Raw genomic sequence first — 11,434 nt, forward strand, 5'->3', positions numbered from 1 at the left:
TTATCATCGGACGAATCCCGTGCTTTAATTTTTTTTTCTCAATTAAAGATCTACTTTGCATATTCCGTATTTTAATTTTATATAAAAATTATAGGTCGGTAATATTTGATTTCTTTTTTAAGCTCTTTCCTTGTGAGTAAACAGAAATCTCCTTCAGCGTATATTGATTCTATTGAGAAAAATTTAGATTACTAATATCATCACCCTATTATTTTATTATAATTTTCAAAATTTTAAATTTGTTACTTTTACGATGAATATATTATATTTATTAAGTAATATAATAAAGCGAGTTTCAAATAGATGACATCGCTCGGCGGGATTAAATCTTAGCTAATTCCTAATTATTCTATATTATAATTATCCTGTCCTAATAATTTTTCATTTTTCTTAATGAAATTTATGTATATATAAATTCAGACAATTTAACAATTACTTCTGTCGCAAACTACGCACCATTACTATTAACCATTAACAGGCGTGTTCAACGTAGGCCAAAGCTATATTCGTAAAATTCGATAATTAAGTCTGAAAATCGACTATATCCTCCTCATTTTCCCTATACTACTTTCTTTCTTATTGCGAAAAATATATCCTCTCGGAGGGTCAGGAAATCGCGCGCGTGCGCGCACCTGGGTCACATTTATTAATCATACATTTAATACAACGTATAATTATTAAATACGAAGATTATCGATCCAGCGGGAAGCGCGCGTGAATGTTCCCCGACGGCTCCGTAAACATTGATCAGTCATGCGACAACCGCGGTGTGCTGATTTCGTTATCTCGAGGCGAGATCTCTCATTGACGCGTTCCTCCTCGACCGGTCGTGTCTGTTATCCTCGAGGAGCGGACACGCCTGTCAACTATGGAGATCAGGAATCCACTCCGAGACTATTCGGGATAGTGTGTTGCCGTGATCTTTTGCCGGTGGTCGGTGGAACACGCTGTCGGGACCCGTGGGATACGGACAGCTTCCGGAAGTGTGAAGAGATCCGAGATTGGCCGAGATTGCAGGGGCGTCGAGCGTTATCCTCCTCCCCTCCCCTCCCTCCTCGTCTCTCTCTCTCTCTCCCCCCCCCTCCCCTCGTCCGCCGCGCTAGACGCGACGGACGTGGCAATCCCTCGTAAATAAAGTGTCGAGATGCACGCCGAACGGACCGCAGGGTGGCTAATATATCTCACGGACTCGGTTAATTGACCCGACGAGCCTCGCGCATCGGCTCCATCCGTGTATCCAATTCGTCTTGACACCTCCGACTTCTCTTGGGATTCCGTGGCGTATGCCGTCTAACAGGTAAAAAGAATGCGCGCTTTGTTCGTATCGCCTCGGAAATCGCCCGGCCAATTCCGATAATGAAGAGCTCGGGTGGACGCACGTGAATAATACCCCCGAGCTAAGAAGCGTGCCGTGAGAGACGTGCGACACGGTGATGCGCTATACTTTGCGCGCATTATACACGTATAAATAGCGTTGTGTAAATTAAAATTGTTTCTTAGAGATAGTATCTCCTTACGTTTTCGTTTAGCTACGAGATTTGATTGCCATTCGTTCCTATATTAGTTAGCATATAAGCCCCTCGTTAAAACAAGATTTATGTTAAACATTTTTATTTGGAGAAAATTTACTTGAAATTTAATGAAAAACCTTATTATCATCGCGCGAATTGTTTCAATATCTTGTTGAATACTTACATTTAGACTCGTGTTGTTTCTTTCACTCGGCAATTACGTGAACAACTACGATAGATTTAATCTCTACGACACTGCACAATAGAGAATGATTCATAATGGCAATTGATCTTGTTTTCCTTGTAATTTATAAAGGATCGCCTTTTTCCCATTCCGCCGGGTTATCCAAATTCAAAAATATCATTTCCCATGACGTGGCGTGGTAAAAATGCAAGGTGCAACGGTTCGCGGAATCAATTACCGTTCGTTTTGCTCGGGCTACGATAGCTTCGCCATTAATCATGCCCGCGCCGTGCACGATTGTTTTTTACATCGGGCAAATTGCAGGTCTAATCCGAGCTGCCAAAAAGTGGGTCACCATCCCGTCCGGGATGGGAAACCGTCGTGAACCGGCGTGAACCGCCGTGCGAGGATAGCGAGCGTAGCTGCCATTACGATTATTCGCACGTATCCCACACGTGGTCGATACGTTAATTACAGAGAAGATTCCATGGCTCTGCGACTTGACATCGCGCACGTTGCGCGAATATCGCCGTGGGCGACGCGCGTTCCTCGGCATGTCATCAGTTTAAAACACCATAGAACGCGAACGCGGCATTTTTTTTACGGCCGCGCGAATATCACTGTCCCCCCCGGTGTATCGGAATAGAATTAAGTGACAATTAATCGGGATAATCGGGTGATGAGATTTGAATAAAATTCGGAAGAGATACAGTCGTGCATAGGCCTCGAGGCCGACTTGTTACCTGGGACACTTGGTTCCAATGAAATCAGATTCGCGTTATGTAATTTAAAATTAAAATACCGACGATATTAATATTCAACAACTTTTGAAACTTCTTTCTTTACACGTGTGCGTGCGTGCACGTGTACGTGTAGGATGTAAAAGTTTGGTAGCATTGTAGATAGCAGACTACAAGATCAATTTAGGCACGACATCTCCGAGCACTTTAATCTATCCGCTGCACATTGTATAATTAATTTGATTTCTCAGCTTATAGCGTATCTATATATTCCTCCCGTTCCCGTTACTTCGACAGCTTGGTCCACAACAGCGTGTTTTACGGACGCGAGACCGAACATTAACTGTTATAAAACTTTCGGGATTAAATTATACGACGCGACGTATACGGCCAAAAATATCGGGGTTGCGATTTTTTGCACGCTACCATTTCGCGACAGTGGTGGTGGTGGAAAGGCATTCGCGCCCCACGGTCGTCATCTGTGGGATCTTTCGAAGCCGAGAGGAGATCAAGGGTCATTTGAGCGAAGAAAATTCTGATTACGCAACGACGGTGAGGCAAGCAGGGAGGGGGCTCGTTCGACGTTCCGGCTGGAACGTCGCCTCCGAGGGAGGAAGATAGATGAAAATCGTGCGAGACAAGAGACTAGAAGGTGGACGCCGACGGGGGCGGCGGGGGTGGCGAGGGAGGAGTAGATGGAAGAAGACGCGGGAGGAGGGAGGGGGCAGGAGGTGGGAAGGGGTCGCCCACGCACGCGTAGGATAATTGCACGCGTGATTCTCCCTCGGTGTGCCGGCTCTCCTTTTCTTTCCCTATCTTTCCGCCTTGCCCTCTTGCCTCTTGCTTTCTGCTTCACGCGCGCGCGCGCGCGCGCATGCGTACGTACGTATGTACACGCGAGTTAGCATCTGCATGCGAGAGAAGCCCGAGCGTAAGGAGAGCCCGGTCGCGCGCGGGGCGGCAGGGGCGGCTGGGAACGGGGGAGAAGGATGGGGGCAGAGGAAAGGAGTGGAAGCGCTTGAGGAGGAGGTCAGAGGTCAGCCGCACTCTCGACGAGGCAGACGCGACGCCCACCGAGCGACACCCACGCGAAAATCCTTCTCCACGAAGCCCTCGTCTTCTTCACCTTCTTCCTTCTCTCCTCCTCGTTCCCTTCCCTTCTTTCGCCTGTGTGCCTCTCTCTTCTGCTTCTTTCGCTTCTTTCCGCTCGCATCCACGAAACGCGCCGACTGCACGAGGACCCCCGATTTCTTCTTTGAGCCAGACTGTACGTTACACATATACCGATACAAAATTCTTTGCATATCAACGGGAATACTTCGGCACGTTTTTTGCTTTCGCATCAAGTAATCGTATATTTGCTCGCAAGACGTCTCGTTATCCAAAATGTGAATCTTGAAAAAAATGAAGAAAGCTGTTCACTTAACTGAAATATTGAAGATACTTAACTGATAGAGAAAGTTGCTATGGAAAAGTTGCACTTAATGATTATTAAGAGTAAACATGATTGACTTTGCTTTTTTTTGAAAAATATGAAATAACAAGACAATAAATCATAAAAAGCAATGCATTAGAGCAATGTATAATTTTCTGAAGAGATCAAAAATTTCATCAAAAATTTAAAAAAACCGAATACTATTATCTTGTAAATAACACGTGATTGGAAAATCTGAAAGATTGGAAAATCGAAAAGTATTATACATTGTAGAAAATAAAAAGTTGTTACCGACGCATCATATTACGTTATTCCATTCACGGATGCGTATATTACAAGCCTAACGAATTCTACGACTATCAAGATATTACGCTAATAAGTTATTAATTTTAGTTACAGTCAGGATGCGCGCGTTAAGTAACAGAATAATTATGGCGCGAGACTTGTCCCACGGACAGTTAACTTATTCGTGCCGTAAATCCAGACGATATGCGCGAATGATGAACCGGGGATACGCGTTCGCATTACGAGACGACGAGGCGCGCGAGGTTCGCGTAACCGGCGCGTCGCGCGCAGTGACGAGCTAGAAACGGCGGCACTAAATCAACAGGCAAAATTTATCGCTAATATTTTTCCGGCGCGCAGTTAACTGTCGCGCGGTCGTTAGCGGTGACAAAAGATTCGTAATTTATCGAGTCTCCGGTTTAACCGGCCGGGGTAAAGTCTTCCGCGGACGCTAAACTTTCCGTTTACGACTCCTTCAATGGCTCGTGAAGCTCTTCCTTTGTACGCAGCGTGGAACGCTTACGGATGGCGAAACCCTCGCGCGTTTCCCCTCCTCCCCTCTCCCGTCTCCCCCTTTCTGAATTCGATTATCTGCTCGTCCGCGACGGACCGACCGACCGGTCAATCGTGCCGTACGACGCTCGGCGTTTATAGCGCATTGAGGGAACGTTATTAACGAGCCTTCCACGCGATCAAGACATTTCTCTTCGTGCCGCACCGAAGACGACCCGCATCGCTTCCAATCGTTTCCCCTCCCTCTCCCCCCCGCCCCCCGCGCGAGACGAGTTTCGCGATTCTCGTCGGTTACGCGCGGAAGAACCGTGAACTTGGTGAAATGCCTTCTGCCGTCCGTATGAAAATAGATTTCTTTCTGAGTGTTGATATAATTTTGTGAACATTCCGTTGAACACACTCTTGAAACGTTTCTCTTTAACAAGTTTAAACGAATGCACAGAAAGCAACTTATATCAAGTTTTTTTTTAACTTTTGCAAAGTTTTAAATAAGCATTTATTTGTAACTGGTATATTAATATAAATTGCGCTATAATTATTTTTTTAATTATTAATTTGCGACACATGTTAAAAAAAATCGACAGGATTGTTTAAATGGATCAGTTATGTATATTTTGTATCAGCAGATTTGTTTCACGATGAAGCCATTTCGCGATCGGCGATGCAAATGTGAGGATAACCGTATTCAATGGGTATTTAGCGTCGGTTATTAAAATAAAAAGGATGGACTTCGGTTCAACGAAGGAAATCACGACGGGGAAGCATTACGACGGATTACACCGGTAAGTCTGGACTAACTGGCAGCCTGACGTCATAATCTTAAGAAATATTCGGGCGACTAACTCTGCCGCCCCGCGTTCTCGCTTCATTCTTCGTCTTCTTTCTTCCTTCTCCCTTCCGCCCACGATTATAGATTGAGGATCGAAATCGGTGCTGTGGGGGAGGAGGGAGAAAAGTGACGCGAGTCAAGAAGGAGAGAGAAAGAGAGAGGCGAGTGCGAAGACCGAACGAGTACGAGCGAGGAAGAGGCGGTTAGACGAAGAAGGAATTTATTATACTCCTGAGAATTTGAAGTAAAGACTGACGGGGAAGAGATCTGGACACGATCTACGGTAAATGCTCCAGCAGATCCTCGAGGTGATCACCAAGATTTTCGAATCGATCAATTAAGCGGCGTGTGGGAACCGTCCGGTCCGGTCTCGTCTGTCCGTCCATCCGATCAGAACCAAAAAATCAGATGTTGATCTCTCCGCAAACCTGTAATCCCCCTGAAAAGAGAAGAGAGGGCTTCGGCTCCGAGAGACGGGATTCCCTTTCTTCCCCCGTCTGTTCCCTTTCCTTTCGGGATCACCAAATATGACGAGTTTGAGAGTGTAAAAGTTGAACGGAAGTGAGATGTAAATATATATATATATATATACGATGTAATAATGTATACGCGAAGAATGCAGCGAAATGTTAATGTCTGTTAATGTCTTTTTATATATATATTGATTGTTGTAATAATCTGACATGATAACATGTTATGTAGCGTGTTTAACATTAATGTCAATTAAATATGAAGGAAAACACACATACGCACAAATAGAATTGCACATTTATATATTCGAAATGACGCGAAAGAAATAAGGCTGTTTATAGAAATATAATGCGATCCTCTTAAGAAACCTCTTAAGGACGATCTTTGATATCAGTTCGATTTTCATAGTGCTTTCACCAGGGTTAAGGAATACGAACGCACCGGACTTAGGTTTCTTGGCAGCGCGCCGCGGCGAAAAACGGCGCGACGTCACGGTATTTTACCGAAATAAGCGATGACGTCGGCGTGCGCGCGCGGCCCGCCGACGACGTCGTCGCTGCCATTTACCCTTCCACACGCGTGCCTTTCATTGTTGCCACACCGCACGAATTCAGGAAAGTAACATATCCGCCGTTAGCCCCGCATCGCCGGCACAGCGGCGGGGAAACGATGTGCGTCTACCCTCTCCGAGGGCGGCGAGAAATCGAGGCTTAATCTCGCGGCGAAAGGGACCCTAAACGCACGGGAACGTGGATACGATGATCTTAAATTCTCGCGAGGGCCCTACTCGATTACCTGCCCACGCGATTTCTCGAAGCTAACCCGAGCGTCAGGACGAAACACGGGGTAGGAACATCGGAAGAATACGAGATAACATGGGCGCGGTGGACGAGGTGGAGAGAAAATGAGAGGAGTCGAAGGAAGAAGCGTGGCGAGAGAACGAGAGGGACGAAGAAGAAGGGATGGACGAAAGGAGGAGATGGGGAGGGGAGGGGAAGGAAGAGAGTGTATATCCGTGACAAGAGACTAGATCTACGCCGGCGGGACCACACGTGCGATGACGACGACGACGACGACGACGACGACGACGACGACGATGATGACGACAACGACAACGACGACGGCGAACGGGGAAACGGAGAGTATGTTTTCTGCGTAGCCGGGATAATTTTTGGTCGTTCCGGAGGCTGCGGATACCTCGCTGCAACGAGGCGTAAGGAATATCCGAAGGATCGCGAACGGTGCTGCCGTTCTTTTTTCTTCTCATTTTTCCCTCTCGATGATCCGCGCGATCACGAGAAGAGAAGAAGGAAGAGGATCGGTCCCCTGAACGAGGTGCATCAATGGACCGAAGAAGGGAAGAGTCGGAGGATGTAAAAAGGGTGAGAGACGGGGGGGAGGGAGAGAGGATCGAGAACGGTGGACCACCGGTGACGTCCTTGACGTTTTATCGTTATCCAGTTGATTGGGCTGAAAATTTGACGAACTGGTTCCGGCCGCCTTACCGCCTTACCGTCTCCCCTCCCCCACCCCCCGCTTGACATGTTCCTTTCCCTCGTCGAGATGCGTTTCGCGGGATACGCAATCGGACAGCCCACTTATTGCGACGAGATGACGTTGATGATAATATTAATAAATATAGAATATGTTGAATGTTGCATATATATTTTTTTCTATATACATATATTTCTCTTACATATGTATGCATGTACGTGTTTATGTGCATACACTTATATAGAAAAGAGCACACGATGACAAGATAAAGACAAAATACACGCGACAGCCAGGAGGATTAATATTCGTAATGCGATTTTGTTGGTATTTTAGCAGTCGGCATGGCTGCGAATAACGATGAGGTAGCGTGACGTCGGTTTATGCCACAACCAGATCGCGACCTGCACAAAAGAGGCGTTTATGCGAAAACCAGATCTACCGATGGCACGAGGGACAGCCGTTGACTCCGTCGCATCGGCGCGTTAACAAAGAGCACACGTTTCTGCATCGACAATGATGGCGTTGGAGAGCAAAAACGTATGTATACAGGGTGTTCAGAGTTTTTCCGTATTTCCTTTCACATACAAATTTCAGGATTAATTTGACGTAGATTTATCTTCTAAACAACAATATAGAGATATTTATAATAACAAAAAGAAAATTAACGGAAATTTACAAGATTCATTTCAAAAATAAAAACAACTCACAATAGAAAAATATAATAAACAAAGTGAAAGTAATACAGAAATTAATACAGAAAGTAATACAGAAATTTAAAAGAAATTATTTAAAATTGAGATATTGAAAGGACAGACGTTTTAAATTAAATATTAGAACAAGTTAATTTCATATTAAGAAAAATATCAATGGTATTTTATAATTTTTAATCATTAAAATTAGCTGAAATAGAAATTGCTGCGTGAAATCAGGAATAAAATGTTTGTATTTCCCTTGGGACACCCTGTAGAGGCAAGAGGGGAACGCGAGGGAGTGAAGAAAGGGCGAGACGAGGAAGAGGATTGTCGCCGTTCGAGATCCACGCGAGAGCGCCATTCTGGGTCCGGGTGGTCCCCCGTCAATCTGCTGTTCATACTGCTTTCGGCACAAATATCCTTCGAAGATGTACTGGTTCCCACCTCCTCACGCTTTTTACTTTCTTTCGACGATGCACGTAACAGGCCGTCTTTTCCCGGCTCGTTATTTCGCGAGAGGTAACGCGAAAAAGGATAAGCAAAATATACACGTAAAGCGACAGGGATTAATGCGTTCGTGAAGACGTAAAATAAGTCACTTTTATCGAGCGTTCTTAGAAATTGTTAGTGTTTTATTAATCTGATTTGTTAATAAATCTACAATAAATAAAAAAAAAAATTATTGAATTGCGTGGGAACAAACAAGGAGCAAAAATAGAAAACCCCTATTTTATCAGAGATAAAGTAGCAAGGAAAGCTAGCATCTAAGAGGAGACCGAAAATCAGTGAAGTGCAATGTTGCAAGGGATTCATACACGGTGAGATCTCTTGGGAAGGAAGGAAGACCAAGATCTCGTAAACCAGAAGATTAGGATCTGAGGCGACGGCCACCCACTCCGAGTTCGCTCATTTTCGCTCCTTTTCTTCTGCCTCCCGTTATCCCGAGTTCTATCTCTCTTTTCCTCATTCTGGGGCATTCCCGTGTTTGTTGGTCACCTTAAACTGCCGTCTCTGCATAGCGACAATTAACCGTAAAACGTCAAGAACCTTATTTATTTTCTTCCTCACTAGTCACGTGCAGCATCCAAGCGGTAGATACGAGGACTGTTCTCTTCTTGGAATTGTTATTAAATCTGTTCGAGAAATTGTCATTACAGAACCCGTGAACTTTATGAAATTATAAAAACGTTAGATTTTCATCAAGTTGAGAAAAGCCTCCTTTTTTTCGTGAATGCAAAAAAGAAAAGTTATCTTAATTAGAGTTATCTGAATATAAGCTTACACGTGTACATGTTGGAAAAAAATAAAAAAATTATGAATAATACTCAACTCAAATTATTTATTAATTTATCACCTGTTAACTTATTTGCAATAATTGAATAAACGCATATAAACATAATAATTTTATTGAGACCGTGTTCTTAGCTTATCGGAAAGCAAGAAGCGGAAATATATAAACGCATTATGTTTCATTCACCGTAATCTAAACGACTTTTGAAGAAGTGGGAAGATTTCCGCGATTATTGAAGACTGCAGAAATCCAGATAAGCGTAAAATGTTTTAAAAGCCTATTACAGTATCTGTCTTAATCTACTGCCAACGAGCAGTTTAGCTTCAGGTAATACAATATTTTCCGAAGTTTCCGCAGTTCGACGTGGCGGGAAAGGCGAAAAGGTGTTGGTGGGGTCGGATGGGTCGCGAGATAAGATTTTCTCGAAGATTGATCGGTCACATCGCGGCACCGTGTTCCTTAATATAGCGTGTCTCAACACAAATTGTCTTAATCGAATCGGGGGACGCGATCTGCATCAGCCATGCAAGAGAATTTAAAGATGAGTCTCAAGGGATACGCGATGGCGAAGCACCATGTTAAATCGGGCACGTGTGGACGATAGATGAGGAGAGGGAACAGAAGAGGAACAGTGAGAACGGCTTGAGCCACAAAGCAGAGTAGGGCGATAGGGCTGCCCTTTTGAAAGGGAAGGGTTGAAAGGCCAGAGAAAATAAGACAAATGCTAAGAGTTAGCTGTAAATGATGATAACATTTCGCGTTGGACAACGTGTAATTATTATAAATCATCTCTGTATTAAGATACTTCACTATTCTTTTATTCCTTTTATGTAACATGGAAGAATATAAAAGTGTCTTACAACATTTCTAAACGTTCCTTTGAATACGTAGCACGTTTTTACTGGACATTCAAAGAGCAAAGAGAATAATTTTCTTCTCCCTTCTCGCTTTCCACTTCGTATTTGTTAATATTATAAAATAAAATAATGCTTAAAATAAAATTGTACGCATAAATTAATATAAAATTGGAATAAAAATAAGTTACATTAAATCTTTTTCGGAACTCAATCGTCACGCTCGTTTACCCGTACCCGTTTACCGTGTATCGATTACAGGAACAAAAGAGAAGCGCGAGGTTAATGCGAGAACACGGAGGTGCGAAGAAGGGTTCGGATAAAAGAGATAAAAGGAATAAAGAGTGAGACGAAGGGGCACAATGCTGTGTCGGTCAACTGCGACGCTCGTATAAAAGAAACCGTGACGCTGGCCGAGAGAGAGAGAGAGAGAGAGAGAGAGAGAGAGAGAGAGAGAGAGAGAGAGAGAGAGAGAGAGAGAGAGAGAGACGAGGAGAGGGAAGGAGCGAGAGGACAACGGACGGTATGAAGGCAGGTATGGGGGAGGGAGAAGACCAGTCCGAATAGAGGGGGGGGGAGAAAGAGACGAATCTTTGGAGGTTTCGCAGTTGTAAATAATGCATTATAAATATAGGCACGCAGGACGCGCACGCTCACGCAACACAAGGGACGCGTGCTTCGCATAGCTGCGCGCATTGTGGGCCCAGCACGAGGCCATACGGGACCCTATATAGCGGGTCTCATGGGCCTCACGGGGCCCCGTCGTCACAGCGGCCGGCGATACACGGGACGGAGAGGGCCCCGCTTAGACAACAATCACATTCATCGAGAAACTCACAATGCTAATCGTAAAGACGCCGCCTATTATGCCGGCATGTCCACGAGGAGGGTTCACGAGGGTCCTCGAGGAGGCGGGCTTATCTTCCTTTTTCTGCCAACGACCTGTATGTGTGCGAGGGGCCCCGAGTTTATTTCATCGAGTCCCTCTTTGAATCGCCGTCGAATCGAGAGACACTCGCGGCTTTGTCGCGCTCGTAACGTTTTCCGCCTTCGAGCGCGCCGGGGATGATGAAGTCGACGACGTCGGGGGTGGCGCGTAGCCATTGGGATGCCGCATAGGGGATACATAATACGG

The 11,434-nt window shown here is 44.9% G+C and overlaps 1 long non-coding RNA gene across 1 annotated transcript; it reads left to right on the plus strand.

Annotated features, from left to right (window-relative positions):
- Positions 1–6,492: 6,492 nt before the first annotated feature.
- LOC112552261 (uncharacterized) lies at positions 6,493–9,438 on the plus strand. The gene is made up of 3 exons (XR_016141113.1): positions 6,493–7,350; positions 7,796–7,999; positions 8,430–9,438. It is a non-coding gene; the product is annotated as an uncharacterized LOC112552261 (long non-coding RNA).
- The last annotated feature ends 1,996 nt before the right edge of the window (positions 9,439–11,434 follow it).

Source organism: Pogonomyrmex barbatus, unplaced genomic scaffold (genome assembly GCF_055798465.1).
Source record: "Pogonomyrmex barbatus isolate J1 unplaced genomic scaffold, ASM5579846v1 scaffold8, whole genome shotgun sequence".
Taxonomy (NCBI): Eukaryota; Metazoa; Arthropoda; class Insecta; order Hymenoptera; family Formicidae; genus Pogonomyrmex; species Pogonomyrmex barbatus.